At 36.3% G+C, this 17522-nt stretch overlaps 1 pseudogene; it reads right to left on the reverse strand.

Moving 5' to 3' along the window:
• Positions 1-5185: 5185 nt before the first annotated feature.
• On the reverse strand, positions 5186-16839 carry LOC137008662 (GTPase IMAP family member 8-like; annotated as a pseudogene).
• Between the last annotated feature and the right edge of the window lie 683 nt (positions 16840-17522).

Raw genomic sequence — 17522 nt, forward strand, 5'->3', positions numbered from 1 at the left:
CTCTTCGTATTCGTACTCTCGTTTTATAACACTCAAAGGTGATTGGGCTCTCAGACGAGACCCCATTTTGTCAGTCTCTGGCGTAATGTCAAAGTGACCGACTGAAAGGGAACACAGCAGCATGAGCTTAACTTTAGAAAACATTACAATTATAAAACTTTAAAAATTAAGAATTAAAAATCTTGTGTGCCTGTCATTATTGACTTTGGCAGAAATAATCACCAGAATATTTCCTTAAATAGTACCAGACAAATTTTGTTACTCTTATGGTCAGGATAAGGAGATTTAGGCAGGGGCGGCATTTACGTATGGCAGAGCATGGCAGTTGTCATACCCTGGCATTCAGACAAAGCAGGGGAAATAAACAACTCATGATACTGCTCGTTAGTTCTGTTGCTTGAATTGGCCTTTGGCAGAAGTTGCAGCTTTGAAACACAAATTCAAAAAGCTTAACACCGTGTCCTAATCAGGTGCGGCGTGCCAAGATTTACAGCGGTGTAGTGATTTTTACTTTGTCCATCCAAGGACGCAAAGTAAAATAGGGATTGGTACTCACGTCACCGCTGACTTTGTGATTTTGGATCACACGTCTCTTAAGGTGTGGTTATGAGTACATCAGATAACCACTTCCCCCCCCCTTTCCCTAGTTCGGGCACCAGTCAGGGTCTTTCACTCCCAACAGGGGCTTTCATTCATTTAGAATTAATGTAAAGTGGTCAGCTGATTTATCTGAAAGATTGGTGAAATTGCTAACTTGTAGAACCTCTTCTGTATTATCAGCACAAGGAAGACACAAGTGTAATAAAATAAATTTTATTAACAAAAAGATAAACAAGAATAACTAACACAACTACTAAATGAATACTATGAATGATAAAGGAATAAAGTGCATAAGCTACATAGAATACAAGTGATTAAGTTGGGTGTGGCTGTGGAAGAGTTACGCTATCTTATGGAAAGATAATTTCTCTGAAAATAATAAGGTGGAGAACCTTATTATACACCAAACAAATAAACGAAAGATTATTTGTTATTAACTAACATCAGCTATATTACATCTAATGGAAATTAGGAAATTATATACTGATAATATACAACAATGCCAAGGTCTCTGGAAAGAGGTTTGGTTAAGTGATATTTACGTTCCACGCGGTTGAGTCTGATGACGGTGACGTCTTCCACTGGTTGTGCTGGGTGACGATGCAGTGGGGAGAGGAGCCAGAATCTGTTTCAACAGTCTTGAACACGAAGCTCTGTGGGATGCTGATCTCCTGGAGCACCAAAGGGTCCTAATATCTGGAACACGCAGATGAGGCCCTGGTGTAGGTGCAGAAGGTCCTTCTGGAACATGCAGACGAAGGTACCTTGGAGTGAAGGTTTGCTCTCCTAAGCTTAACCTTGTTGCAGATGTCGTCACTGTCTCACTGGACGGAAACTCTGAATGTAGTGTTTGTTGATGTCTCTTTCCTCACAAGCTGGAGGCTTAGAACATAGTCGTCTCTGTTGCTGACTCACAAGCTGTAGACTCAGATCATGGGATCTGTTGTTGTCTCTCTGGATGGACCAGAGGCTCAGAACGGTGTTGTATCTGTTAATGTCTCACTCTTTACAGAGTTAAGACCCAGAACCATGTATCTGTTGTGTCTCAGCTTCGCAAGCCGGGACTCAGAACAATATCTGTTATGTCTCACCCGATGGGAGACTCAGAACAAGGAGTGTCTGTTGAAAGGGTACCTTTATCCCTTTCCGATGAGGAGGAGATTGCAATTTGGCACTTCTCCATTCGAGTGCTGTGATTGGCTGCTGGCATCAGAGGGGACACACACAGTGTGGCCCACCCTTCTCTCCCCTGTGGAACTCATTTGCATAAAGCACAAAGTTGGAAGTCTTTACAGTGTCTTTAAAGTTTACCAATGCATTTCTCACTTTCCAAACCACCACCAGAATACCTTTGGCAATATTCTAAACAAATAGAGACTAAACATGATGGAAAAAGATTGAACTGTCATTCAATTGTACATTAACAGCTGAATTTGCGTCAGAGGTTGCACTACAAATAGCTGTCACTGAGAATACTTATTTCTGTGAATAAGTATGAAATGGATGTGTAGTTTGCATCAGTTCTAAGGTTTTCAAACATAGTTTTGAATGGATTTGGATGGATCTTTGTGATCTCTCTTTGTTTCACCCATTGCTGCTAAGGTCCTGAGGAATTTTTATGGCAGTCTCTGGCCAACCTTAGGAAGTAGTGTCTAGATGGGTGAAGGGCAGTAACTGCCTGTGGACCAATGAGAAGTCTTGTCCTTCCCTCTAAGAGAGGTCCAGATGTTGTCCTTCCGTCTTTATCTGATGGCATAGGACAGTTTGTTTGTGTTAGGCCACCAAGATCCAATCAAAATGTAGCAAACCTTTGTCCGCTGTTATGGACAGAGAGGGGCCCGGCCATAAACTGGGCCCTAGAATGTGCTGTTCACTACAGCGGCAAGTGATTTAAACCTAGATTTAGATTGTTTGGACAGATTAATCAAATTCTTAAATCTTACACCATTTGAACGTGATGAAAAATACATACGGAGTGACTCAAATAATCTTTTGAAAAAAAAACCAAAAAAACTGATTAACATACAATACATTTTCTTGCGTGTCGTATTGAGTCTTGTTAGGTCCTGTTTTGTCCACCTTTTGTTAAGATATAATTTGATTAGCCTACTTGGGAATCATGCCATACACTAGGTTTTTGTGAAATGCCCCCACTGGATTAAAGGTGCACATTTAGTCTTAAGAATATTCTTTTCCTTGTGTCACCCCAAACACTAACCTACTGAGAGTAGACTGGCCACTACTGCACCCTAAACTGCAACAAAACACAAACTAAAACTGCATTGACTCAATGAAAAGCCCTCTGATCTAAGGATATCCTCTACTGGAGACTCACCACCTCTAAATGCAAGGTGGGTGAAGTAAATCACTGATTACTACTCTGGTTACTACTCTACCCTTTTTAGAAAAAAAAAAAAAAAAAAAAAAATATATATATATATATATATATTTAGAGAGAGAGAGAGAGAGAGATCTATTAGTAGTCCGTGTGAGTATTAAAAAAAAAAAAAAAAACAATACAAAAATAGTAAGTCAAAAACAACAACTAGATGTAAGAGATGTTTAAATTTGCTATCTCCGGATATCAGATTTAAATTTCTGTTATTCGGATATCAGATTTAAATTTCTGTTATTCTGTTTTTCTTTTACACACTCACAAAACACTTTCACATCTTTGGGAGACATACAGGTGGATGAGCTAATCAAAAATAAATTTAAAGGGATAAGTTCACCCAAAAATGAAAATTGCTTACCCTCAGGGCATCCAAGATGTAGGTGACTTTGTTTCTTCAGCAGAACACAAATGATGATTTTTAACTCAAACCGTTGCCGTCTGTGTTGTATAAAGCTTGTGAATGGTAACACAATCTATAAGAGTCAAAAAATATGCATAGACAAATCCAAATTAAACCCTGCGGCTCATGATGACACATTGATGTCCTAAGACACGAAACGCGCTCTGACAACAGCAGTGATGTCTCGCGCATATACTTCAATGAGTGCGAGACATCACTTTCATTGTCAGAGCGTGATCAGACCTCACTAACCGAGTGCTGAATGCAGTTGGACATAGTGGTGTTTTAGAGGTAAAAAATTATATAAATACTGTTCAGTTTCTCGCACAAACCAATCATTTCGTGTCTTAGGACATCAATGTGCCATCATGAGCCGCAGGGTTTAATTTGGATTTGTCTATGCATATTTTTTGACTCTTATAAATTGTGTTACCATTGAAACGCATTATAAGACTGACAGACGGCAACGGTTGGATTTAAAAATCATCATTTCTGTTCAACTGAAGAAACAAAGTCACCTACATCTTGGATACCCTGGGGGTAAGCAGATAAACATCAAATTTTCATTTTTGGGTGAACTATCCCTTTAAAGTTAACTTAAAATAAATATTTTCTTTGTGACATTACAGTTTACAAAAAATCAATGTGTTAGACACCGTGTATAATGTAGGATTATGCAAATGAGCCCATTAAAATCCTTTATGGTACGGTGTTGCCTCCAGGCAACATGGTCTATTTTAGTTTGTTTTTAATAAAATAAAACACAAATTGATTGATCAAGCATATCTCAGGACAGAATAACTCAAATACTAATCAATAAAAGTGCAAAAAAGACCAAAACATGAACAACAGGGGTCCATTTTGTGTCCTGTTTCAGCACATGTGCACATATCACATGACTCCATATTTTCTCCATTGAAAAGTGTTTTTTCACTTGTTTGTAACCATTTAATCACCCACAAAAAATATGAGTCACCTTCACTGGCAAGTAAAGAAGTATTTTTAAGTAATTTACATTATATATCATCAAATGTTTTAGAGAAAATTATAAAAAACTGTGTGTTGCCTCAAGGCAACATTGTACCATAATGGAATCGCATAAGGCCATACAGCCATAATAGGTTTCAATACAAATGTATCATATTTGTAAGGAAAAGAGTTAGAATTATCTAAATATGTTGGCATTTTCACATGATTTTGTAATGTACTTATAAGAATACTAATTCACATACTATATCTGCATATATTATGATCTGCACATTTCCTATAGCACTTCAGAAAGGTGTAAAACACAGGTAGAAAAGCCAGTTTATGAGGGTGAGGATGAGGAGTTAATGAGGGGTCATACATGAGGGGTCATACTGTAATGAGGAAGATGAAATCATAGTGACAATCCATCAGGGAGATACTGAGGGTGAGAGAGAAGATGGAGATGAGGATGAAGATGGATATGATCATTTAATATAATAACATAAAAATATGATGGTTTGGTAATACTTGTGTTCCACTATGGTACAATGGTGCCTGAGGGCAACAGCTGGATATAAAATGTTACTTTTTATTAAATATGAAACTTTTAATACATTAAAAACTAGATAAATTTGTTTGTTTAAGTGTCTAGTTAAAGAAATGAATGTTTTCAATAAATATATTTCTTTTTTCTACATGAAAATACCAAATGTTTAAATTTTTCCATTGTGGTACAATGTTGCCTCGAGGCAACAAACTTATAAAAATTAAATAAATTTAAAAATTATGAAAATGTTTATTGATATTGTTAAAGTGTCCAATTTTAAGCAGGAAAAACAACACAAATATTTTTTTCCTCATTGATATCATATTGCGTACCATAGAGGGTTAAAAAATTAATTTGTCAAATTTTAATTTCTTATTCCCCTTTTTCGAGAGAGAGAAAAAAAAAAAAAACTTTCAATCAATGATAACAATAAAAAGCATCAGGTAGGTAACGATATGTTTGGAACATTGAATCAGAAGCATAATTATTTGAGACTTATTTAAATGTAAGCATTAAAATGTATCAAATAATGACACAGCGCTTGCTTTTCCGTTTATTCCTCTTTATCAGCTCTTCTTCTTCTCCTCCCTTTTGGGGGTCTTCATACTGATCTTCCAGTGATTCATGTTGATCATCTTGCTCCTCCAGCTTATCCTTTATATCCAAATTCCACTGCTCTTTTCTCTCTCCGAAATCATTTGTTTCTTCTGCTTGTTTTCTGGCTTCATCTTCATATTTCATCTTAATCCTCTTCATTTCCTCTTCATGTTTTGTTTTTATTAAATCACATTCTGTTTTCTCTCTTTGAAGGTCTTCCACCATTTTCTCTGCTATTTCTCTCTCTCTCTTATGTTGCTCTCTCTCTTGTTCTCTCGCATTTCTCTCTGTTCGAATTTGATTCTCCATTTTGATTTTCTCCTCCTCTGCTCTTTGTTTCTCTTTCTCGAGTGTCTTCATCATGTCTTTCATTTCTCTCTCATATTTGGTTTGTAATTCTTCTTTCTGAGTCTGAATCTCTCTCTCTCTCTCTCTTTCAGTATTTCCTCCATTCTCTTTTTAATGCTCATCTCTGCCTCCTCAAACATGCTGTTAGTGAAGTATCGACCCTCATTAGTATTTTTCAGTTCTTCTATCATGTTTAACAGTTGAATCACTTGAGTTTTGTCTTGATTTTCTCTGTTATTGAAAGCCAGGAATCTGTTTTCACAATCTCTTATCAATTTATTGAGTTCTGCATTGTTTCCTCTCTTCATATAATCCTCTATTGATTCACCTTGAAGTTCATCTCCTCTAGTAAACAGAACGATGCTGAACTGAGCAGTTTTTGGACCAAAGATATTCTTTATCAGATCTACAGTGTCTGTTTCTTCTTTGGTGAATCTTCCCACACGCAACACAATGACAAACACATGAGGTCCAGGTGACGACAGCGAAACACATTTCACTATTTCTTCCACCATTTCATCATTTGTCAGTGTTGTGTCAAAGAGTCCTGGAGTATCAATAACAGCTACTGATCGACCATCAACTTCACCAACTCTCTTCTGACAAACAGTTGTCACTGAGCACATGCTTGCTTCACTCACAAATTCATTTCTTCCCAGAATAGTGTTTCCTGATGCACTCTTTCCATTTCCTGTCCTCCCAACCAGCACAATCCTCAAACACTTCAGATAATCTGCTTCACGTTCAGCACCTGAAAATAACATTGGTAGAAAATATTATTATTATTATTATTATTATTATTGTATGATCTGAAACAATCATTATAATAAGGGCTTGAAAGACAGAATATTTTCTTTCAATGTCAATTATTGACTTTGCTACTGACATATTTGCTCTGTTCCAAAAGTGAGCATTGACTAACAATATAAATGCACTAAAGAGAGTTACTGTGGTAATTGCTTTGATAATAAAACTGTTTAAGAAACAACTTGTCAACTTGTTTTCTTTCATTTAACTTGTTTTGCATTTCTTTGGAGCTGATTGATTTTAGGCCTCTGATCTGAGCATAAGCACCTCAGATTAGGTCGTGAAAGGATTATTTGTTGATAGTTTTGGCTATGTTCGCTAGTGCTGTAGTACTCGAGTCCGGACTCGAGACGTTTTTCTGTTGTCTCGGACTCGGTGATATTTGCACTCGGACTTGTCTCGGACTTGGTCATTGGTCTCGCCACAAGTCCTAATTGGTCTCGACCGAGTCCAGTTTTTCAGTCTCACTTCTTACCGATTCCGAGCCGATCTTTTTTGTTACCAGCGGCACAGGCAGTAACGTCAGCTGCGCATTCTCGCTCTCTTCTCTCACGGTGAAGTGACACACACTCGCGCGGGCGCCTCCTCTCTCTCACTCGTCTCATTCGCTCCGGTTCCTGCAGGTTTCGCGCTCACACCGAAAGCGCGCGCACCACTGATCACGCGAATAAGCCACGCTTAGTCTCAAACAGAGACAGAAGTCAAACAGAGTCACAATTACCAAAATGAGTGGCTTAATGCACTTAAAATATCAAATACATACAAAATTATGTCAAAATGCTCGTCTTGGCAATTCAGATAAACACAGTCAGTTTTGGATCGTTAAATAGCTAAGAGAACGCAACTCTTAAAGGGGCAGCAGTCCAATATTCCTGCTGCTGTCTGACATGTTATTTAAAGAACAAAAGACAAAGAAAATCACTTTCTGCTCTTGACTGAATACGTTTTTAACTTTAATGGTAAGAATAAGTCTGTATTTAATATTTACAATAAAAAATACAGAAATCAAGGTAACCAACGTGGATGTGTTATTTTACATTTGATTACTTTAATTTCTGTAGTATTTCTTATCTAAATAAAAACCTACTTAACCTGAAAAACTTCAGTTTCATTGCTCTTTATTCTATTGCATTTATTTGCTGTTTGGAATTTTTTTATTTGTTCTTATTTTATTACTGAGTTTTACTTTTTTTATGAAAATAAAACTTTGTGTTGAAGAAAGGTAGATTTTTGTTTGTATATGCTGTCAATTATAGTTCTTAGAAAGAAAATCAGAATCGGCAAAAATAGGTATCGGCAGATCACACTCACACTATCCAAAAATCGGAAATCGGAATCGGCCAAGAAAATTGAAATCAGCGCATGTCTAGTTCAAACAAAAGCCACAGCAGAACTGCGATTCATATCGATGTTTTGTGAACAAATCTGTGGCTGTGTAAAAACCATGAGAGTCAATGATTCAATTACCCTTTCAAAAATACATCCACTTGTGTCGTTACTGAATGAATGAATGAATTGAATGACTCGATGACTCACTCATTAAGACAGTGACTTACCGCCACCTACTGGCAGTTTTAGTTCAATTTAAAAGTATCACACATTATAACATCATTGCTTATTTTTCTTTTGGACATTTTTAATTTAAAACATTGATTTATTTTATAAAGGTATTTATAGAGGTAAAAAAAAGCACTGTAATGCACAATCAGTTTAAAGGGGAAAGTATTGTCCCTTAATGGAAAAGGTGTGATTGCAGCAGTCTAAGTGGAAGAGAAGGGGTATGCAGAAGAATGTTAAATGCCTCAGGGTGTACGCGACTGTAAAATGTTTGGGAACCACAGTTGGGAACCACAGAGAATTTAAAAACGTAATAATGCAAAAAATAATAATGCAAAATTATTATTTTAGAATCTAAGATATGCTGTCTCTCACATCACATAAATTATCAATAGTTATGTACAAAGGTCTTGAAGAGGATTCTTTTTTTTCTGTCTCTGTCTTGACTGTCTCATTTGGACTCGGACTTGACTTGGACTCGAACCTTTTGGACTTGGACTTGACTTGGACTCGACAAAGGTGGACTTGACTACAGCCCTAATGTTCGCTCAACAACTGAAGTGCACAAGCTCTGATCAATGAGGTGATTAATCAGTTCCAAAAAGAAATACAAAACATATGCTAATTGAAAGAAAACAAGTTGACAAAAAAGACAGAATACAAGATTTGGTCATGATATAGCATAACAAGCAATTTATAAGCAATTGTGTAGGTCGATCTTTTTTTTATCAGGAACACAAGTGCAGCAATGCCTCCCTTTCCACTCACAGAAAACCATAGAAAACCATTAGACCCCCGGCGTGCGGTGGGTTTTGTGGGGGGTAATTGAGAGTGAATGGGGGAAAGTGACGTGAGAGGAGGCAATGTCTCCATCGTGCTATGATTGGATGTAATTGGTTATGATTGGATATGATTGGTTTGTGCGATAAATCCCGCCTCTTGTTTATGTGCGTGTTCCGTGCATCAGTCTGACTGAACAAATGATGGTGTCAATGGGAAGACTAATTGAAAAGTAAGTAAACTGATCACCCAGTTAGATATCACCGCTTTATGTCACGTCAAAATCAAACTTGAAATGGACTGAAAACACGATGACTGCGGGGGTTTTAGTGCAATCAGTTTGGTGAAATTAAAAATACAATTCGTGTCTGTGACAGATGGTGTTTACAGAGCATGACTGATGATCCAAAATAGCCTAAGTTGACTATTAAAAAGAAAAACATCAATACACAAATAAAATCTATTGTTTAAATTGTTACAGCCTTTAGTTGTTATTTTGGAATGAATGTAGAAATGCTTAAAACACTAAATTGATGAGATTGACTTGGTTTTGATAAATAGAACATTACACTGTTAATGTAAAATTACAAAATAGAATTGTATCTGGTTTCTTTTTTGATGTAATGTAAAGTAATGTTCATTTAACAAGGAAGATGTGTCAACGTTAAGAGTAATGCATGAATTTACATTCATACTTTGGAGAACCCCCTCAGCGTACAAGCATCTGAAGCACATGTGAAACTAGATCCTAATTGGTGCTGCATTGTGACGCACTCAGTGACATTGCATGTGATGGCGTACACGGAAGCAAGTCGCTCTCAGACATACGAAGGCATAGCAAAGGGACACAGCGTCTCGTTCCCTTCTCAGGGAACAAGGATTACAGTCATAACCCAAGACATTCCCTTTTGAGGGAAGGCGCACTGCATCGTCTTGACAACACTTTGGGCAATGTAATGCCCAGTACCCCATGCCAAGTGATGCCTATCCTAGTGTGAAACTGTCCAGGCACAGCTTAGGATGAGAGGACCTGTGTGCCCGGTGTGGAAGGAAGATGCAGACTATAAAATCTCATGAACATATAAGCATCACATGTTTCTCGCAGGGAGACCCCCAAGAGCAAGAGCAAAGCAAAGACACCATTTAGAAATTGCCTTGACAATCAAATTGCTGATTGTCTGCTTGGGAATCCCATTGGCCCGATGGAAAAGCAGCTCCACCAGTCTTGTACTTTCTGTATCATTCTGTATCATTTTGGGAAACTCAATGGCTTATATGTTTTTGAACTGAAGTGTCATAAAATATCATAAATTAGAATTGGGATTGGGCCTAAATCACAACTTTGTACAAACCATAAGGCAAAACCTGGCATGTTTGGTATCATTGGACTAGGCAAGGATTCGGGAGTCTAAAGAAGGTGACTGCTGTGAAAATAAGTCGACCACACCCAAAGTTATAAGCATTTGAAAATTTGATTTTATCACTAGGTGGTGCTGGCTCCGTTAACCTTGTCTGATTGCTGCTTAAACATCAATGGCGGCTATGTTTTTCAAGATACATCAATGTCCTCATAAACAATCATGGCACCTTGGACAAAGACACTGTATGCCAATTTTCAAGTCAGTCGGACTAACGGTGAATAACTCATGAACAGAATGAAATATTTTCACCAAACTATGCACACTTATGTAAGAGCTCATTCTGTAGTCATGTGAAAAAGAGGCAACTGACCACTTGGTGGCACTAAAACATGAAAAAACATGAAAATAGCTATAACTATTTTAATAAAAGTGGCTCCACCCACTTTTAAATTTTAACTGTTTTTGATAATTATTGACAATCAGACTCCAGAGAATTTTGCTGCACTGGTTTGGTTCCGAACCTAGGACTAGTTCACAAAAGTGGTTGTTTTTTAAAAAAATCCAAAATACCCAAAATTTTGCCTATACAACAAGTGATTCTGAGGCATGAATTGTGTCCTTCTTGAGCCAAGCATTCCAAGGATATAAGACACTTGAGCCTATGCCTAACAGTTTTGGATCAGTCTTCAGGCTGATTGGGGCGAGCCTTGGTGACGTTGTAGACGGTGTGAGTTGTGTACTACCAGCCCTCAAAGTTTCAAGTCTCTACGACTTACAGTTTGGTCTGCCCGATCACTTTTAGGGGAGAATACTGATCCTTGGAAAAAATGTAACAATTACAATAGGGTTTCAGCACTATGTGCTTGAACCCCTAATAAGAATGCCAACTGATACAATAGGTGCCATCGCACCTTCTGTGCTTGGCCCCTAATAATACTGACTGACTGAAAACAGACTGAAAGAGACTGACAAATATGAAATGTCAATTACCTAACAGTTTAACCAGTTTCCTAAAAGTTTTAATAATCTAACAGTTATGAAGGTTTATAGCTGATCTTCATTATGAAAATCTTAAGAAAATCTCAGTTTGTATTTGAATGTTATACACTCACCTCCCAACTGAAACTCTCCAATGTTATTCTCAATTTTCTTCAGTCCTTCTTTATATTTCTCTTCTAGTTCGTGTCTGATTCTTTTCTCTTGAGCTTTCACACACATCTGAGGTGAATAGGGTTCAGTCTTCATGTTCTCTATATAATCCAGTAGTTCTGGGATCTGTTGTGAGTTTTCAGGTTCATTTAACCCAATCACTCTGTATCGACCCCCAAAAATGCTGATTAATCTCTGAGAATCTGTGCTGGATTTTATTACGTTTATCACTGGTCTGTTAACATTCAGCCGCGTTGTGAAAAGCACCATGAAGTGCTTTTTGGAATCAAATATCCTCTGGATCTTCTCTATTTCTGCTGTTTCTTCATTATTTAGTGGACCAGCAGGAACAATGATGATGAAAACATGAACTCCAGGATCACAGAGAGACACACAGCGGAGAGTTTCATCTTTCAATTCCTCCTCTGAAAGCTGATTGAGAGCTGGAAGCTCAACCAGACTGATCAAACGTCCATCTACCATCTCTGCCTCTATCACAGACATTGATCTGAACTCAGTCTGATGTGATGTGGAAAGTGTTTTTTCTCCCCTAAAACATTTAGATACAGAGGCCTTCAGAGCTGCATCACTTCCACACAACACCAGGTTCAGTGGTGTTGACACTAAAATGCAAGTTAGGGCAAAGAACCAGTTTAGACTCGGCCTTCAAAAATACATAGAACTTAACATCAAATGTAATTACAATTGTAACATTATAGTGACTGGTAATTGACAAAACATATTAATGAGATTTTTGTTTAATACATCAAAAGATCTTAGGTTAAAATTTACATCAGTGTATAAGGGATAGTGTGTACTTTCATTTTAATTACTTCTTCATTTCATCAGTTGCATTTATACAAATTATACTAAAAAAATGCTCTTTAAAATAAACTACAGGACAATCAATGTCCTACAACTATTCAGGTCTAATGTCAGAATTAAACCATATTAATAACAAGTAGAAATAAAGCTGGATCATCAGGTGTCCAAATTAAAGTTTAATCATAATGTGTGTGGTGTATGTGTGGACTTGTATTCAATATTTAGATGAATCATATGCATTGGATGTCAATTAAAAATGAATAATATATATTAAATATTTCAGCTCAAAACCTTATTTATCTGAAACATGCACAGCAGTATATTTGATGTCTGGCAATTTGAAAGAAAAAGTGTTTTATTGGAGTCTATAAAAGTTAAACATTTAATGATATGTAAGTTTTTTACAGATTTCTATGTACACTGATTATACAGATCTGCACTGTCAGTACACTATAGTTTTACAAATGAACTATATGAATTTACTTCCATTCAAAGAGATGGAAACTGAGAAAAATACAAGGCTTAAAAGATTTCTTCTTCAAAAAAAAAAAAAGAAAAAAAAAAGGCTTCCTCTAGTGGGCAACATTATCACAGACTTAAAATGGCTGCTAATTTAGAATTTTCCACAGTTCTTTAGTCTGTATGTATAGTTTGGGGTTTGTGATTTATGGCCTGTGATGCTCATACACTTTTAGAGCAGAAAAAAATAAAATAAAAGGAGGATAAATACAAACACAATATGGGTTCCAGCACTTCATTTATTAGGAGTCCAAATTCCAAAGCTGGTGTAAATACACATTGAATATTGAATCACATTTGCTAACTGTGCTAGTCCCAATGAAATTGTGAAATTGACTCTGACAGTGTCACTGTCACGAGAGGATGCTATAAATTTGATTGTTTTGGCAAAGAAAAAAAGTACAAAGGTTAGAGCAGGCAGTTAAGAATTGATTGGTTAGCAGATCCCTGAGGGTAGACATTGGAACTAAACACTGATTTAGGGGAACTACGGCACACTTTACTTGCACAGACAGACAACTAATAAAATATACAACTGAGAACTCTTGATGTGTCATATGCTAAACAACACTGATTACACTGACATGTTGAAACCATGATGAGTACATTTGTAATGCTTTTATTTGAAATCCCACAACAGTTCATTACTTCTAAAACATTAAATTATTTGTGTAGTCTAAAAGACTAATGAAATATATTGCACATCTTCTGAAGTTATTTGATGCTTTGCATGATGAACAGACACAGAAATTAACTTTTCACCAAATAAATAAACAGTCTGTTCCTCATTCTTACAAATGTATTTATTAATTTGTTTATTTACGAATGAATGAATGAATGGATGTTATTTTTTATTGTTGGGTGAAAGTTTTGCCAAAAAAACTGCAAATATGCATTCTTTATACTAAATAGATTCACATACGTGTAGGGCGATCACCACTTCCACTTGCTCTCCTGCTCCTCCTACCTGCAACAAGGAAAAAAAAAAGTGAGAAAGTATAAGCAGAGTAATTTCTTATACAAAAAAGCTTAAAACATATCATTAATATCTTAATTACATTAACCATTCCATTAAGTTAAAGGGCCAGGTTTACCCAGTTAAGTGTGTAATGAAAAGTTAATAATATCACATTTCTGTTTTAATTTCATAATACATTCATTTTAGTGTTGTCAACGTTAACGTGTTAATGCATATGATTAGTGTTTTTTTTTTTTTCAGTTTAACGTGTTAAAAATATTTAACTCAATTACACAGCATCTGTTTTTTCGAGAGGCTGCTCATTGCAGAGAAAATGGGAGGAGCTTACATGTAGCTCCTCCTCGCTAGACTTCCAGCGAGGAGGAGCGAATGTAATTTGGGACTAATGGGTGGAGCTAGAATATCCGACCACACCCTAACCCTACCCACAACTCTATTGGTGCGTTCCAAACGGGATATATCGCCCTCCGAAGGGCACTTGTTGAAGGGTCGTTCCAAACCGAAGTGCTCAAAACTGGCCACTTCAAAGGGCCCTTCAGAATGAAGGATTTCGAAGGGTACAACTGATGGACACTTCGGGCCCCCATGATCCTTTGCACAAGGAAGTTGTTTGACGTCACAGAATGGGTACAGGAGGTTAGGAGTTTGATTTTACCTATAAATGTATGTATAGTATTTTCTATGCTACTGTAATATTTATACGAGTTAGATTTGGTACATTATTATGTACTTCAACAAAAATACTTTACAGCTCCCTTTATCAGTCCATTCAAATGTTTCAAATACATAGACACAATATACAATATGGTGTAATAAACCTAAATAAATAAACTAACGTTAAACAAAGGGCTTGCACAATCTACTCCTCCTTGATTGTGTTATTAAGATGATGCAGAAGTGCATTCCAAAAAAAGAGTTTTTTTGACCCCTACACCCTTCATCCCTTCGAAGCTCTCACTCCGGAGGGTAAACCCTTTGTAGGGATTAGGGCATAGGGATGAGCCCTTCCGAATGGAACGCAGGGTATCTCTCCACCACATTAGACATATAGAGAGGTGGAGCTGAACGTCATTTGGCTCTGCAGTACCACTTGTTTTTTTCTGTCATCCTTTGGCTAGCATTACAATATGATCACGCTCTTATCCATGCAAATGCTTTTAAACCATTCAAGCACCACAACACCATGCGCTGTCTGTGAATGTCGTGTCTGCAGTGTTCGAAGTGGCTGGTACTGACTGGCATGCAGTACCGGCACTTTTATATTTTAAGCTGTAGCATACCCTCGCTATTTCTTGCATACCAGCACTTCTCAAATGTTGCCGGTACAGCCTCACCCCCATTTTCTACTCAGCCCCCTGATTAGCGCCGTAATCTATCTATCAAATTTGTGTTCGCCTCAGTCCCCTTTAAACATCGGATGAAAACAGCGGCAGGATTTGGTTCCTCGTCTTCTTTTAGTTAACGCTATTCAGTGTGTTTCTCGGTCCGCAGTGCATGGCCTTGAGTCAGCGTCAGAAGCAGAGGGCAAGGTGTGTGTTTAACGCAAATGTATTTATTTATGAATAAATCTCAAAATGACAGCATCCACTAATGCTGTCTGCCATAAATGTTAATCAAAGAACAAAGGTAACAGAAAAAAAATTACTGCTCTTGACTAAGGAACTTTTGTAGCTTTAATATGGGTTAATATATATTATAATTTATGCAGTGCAAACATTTCCAATTTCTGTATAGGCTATTTCGTACCTAGACAATGTAGGAAGGCCACAGGTAAAGATGACATGCAATATGCAATCAAAACACGCTACCAAAATATTTATTACGGGTTTATGTGAAGATTGTTTTAAATTTACTTAAATTAAAAGTCATATTTTTTGGAGCCTGATAAATGTTAAAATTGATAGCTTTCAATGACACACAATTAATGGCCTTTTTGTATTGCCTTCATTCATAAATTGATGCCATTAAACAAGTAATTAAAAAACGTAAAAAAAAAATGTGTGATTATTTATTTATTTATTTATTTTAATCGATTGATAGCACTAACTCATTTACTTACTTGGTTGTTGCCAGAGTAAACTAAATTTAAGAGACTGCTAATGTGCATGTTTTATTGAAGCATGTTAAGGATTTAATATATATATATAATTAAATAACTATTGTTGTTAATTTTTCATTTAACACATTATGTGCCTATCATCAATTCAGAATTGTACACTGTGCACTTGAAATCTGAAATAATTAAATAAATAAAATAATCTGAACATTTAAGTGTTGCTACGGTGACAATCCTGTACATATCTTTGAGAAATGTTTCAATGCTTCTTATTTTGAAGTGCAAGTAATCATTTGTACTCCTGTTCAGTTTCATCAGCTGCTAAAACTAAAGAGAATAATAACGGGATAGAAACAGTATGTTAATATAAATGTGAATACAGGTCTTTTAAAAAACAGAACAAAGGTGTATACAGTGTTGTAGAAAGTACTGAAAATATGCTTTATTTTTTGCAGCTTCATTTGGTGGCACTGGAATTGCAAAAATGAAAAGTTTGAAAACACCCGTGCCCATTTTGTTATTTTGACTCTTACCTCTCCAGCCCACTGGACCTAAAAGAAAAAAAAAAAAAAAAAACCAACAAAACACTGAATAAACACCTGTACATGCAATGCACCATATACCAACAAAAACAAAATGAATGTCCAAGTGGTAAATGTTTCTTCAGACTTTGGCTAAAATCAGTATTTTATTAATGTTAGTACATTACTTTTGATGTTTCTTATTATCATATCAACTAAAAATTATATAGGTTTTTTTTTCTCCATTTTCTTGGTGTACAAGAATTAATAATGAAAGTGAAATACATAGACATCAAAAATAAACAATGACATTGAAAAGAGGTAAATTGCTGGCTACAGTGGTATTAAATCAAGATAAATCAGTGAAGAAATGTTAGCTTTTTTTTCTTCCTGAAAATTCTTACCTGTACTGGCTGCCATTTCAGGAGAAAACTGAATCACCTGCTACTACATGTGGAACTTTGAACCCTGTAACACCTAGAAAAAAAAAAAACAGCTTGTAAAAATATTGTATAAGGTCATCTTTTTTCTTTCATTATATGGCTGTTTACCACAGCCACTTATTTGTTTCAGTTTTGCCAGTTAGGTTCATGTGTCCTGCAATGCACTTCTCGCTAAATACACAAAACTACAAACAAAAAAAAAAATTGAAAATTTGAACACTGTTCAGAAATATTCTAAGTCAAAATGAGTTCAGGTAGCACACAAAAGCCAAGAAACAAAGACAGACTGATCACCCATTGAAAAACAAACATGAGGATTTAATGCAATCTCTAAACAGTAATTAGTATATTTTTTTATATGATTTAAAGTTAAGTTATACATTAAGTTACAAAAACGTACTGTACGGTCACTCGATTTTTTTTAATGGTATTTTTTCATAGACATTCTGGTAACCTATCCTAACTGTGCTTATTTCCATCGTTGGTGACAACCCTTCTTAAACGTCTAGGGCGGAGGTCGGCAACCCGCGGCTCTTTAGCGCCCCCCTAGTGGCTCCCTGGAGCTTTTTCAAAAATGTGTGAAAATGGAAAAATATTTTTTGTTTTCACATGGTTTCTGTAAGAGGACAAACATGGCACATTCTTAACGTTTTACAATGCTGTAAAATG

This window comes from Chanodichthys erythropterus, chromosome 3, assembly GCF_024489055.1.
Source record: "Chanodichthys erythropterus isolate Z2021 chromosome 3, ASM2448905v1, whole genome shotgun sequence".
Taxonomy (NCBI): domain Eukaryota; kingdom Metazoa; phylum Chordata; class Actinopteri; order Cypriniformes; family Xenocyprididae; genus Chanodichthys; species Chanodichthys erythropterus.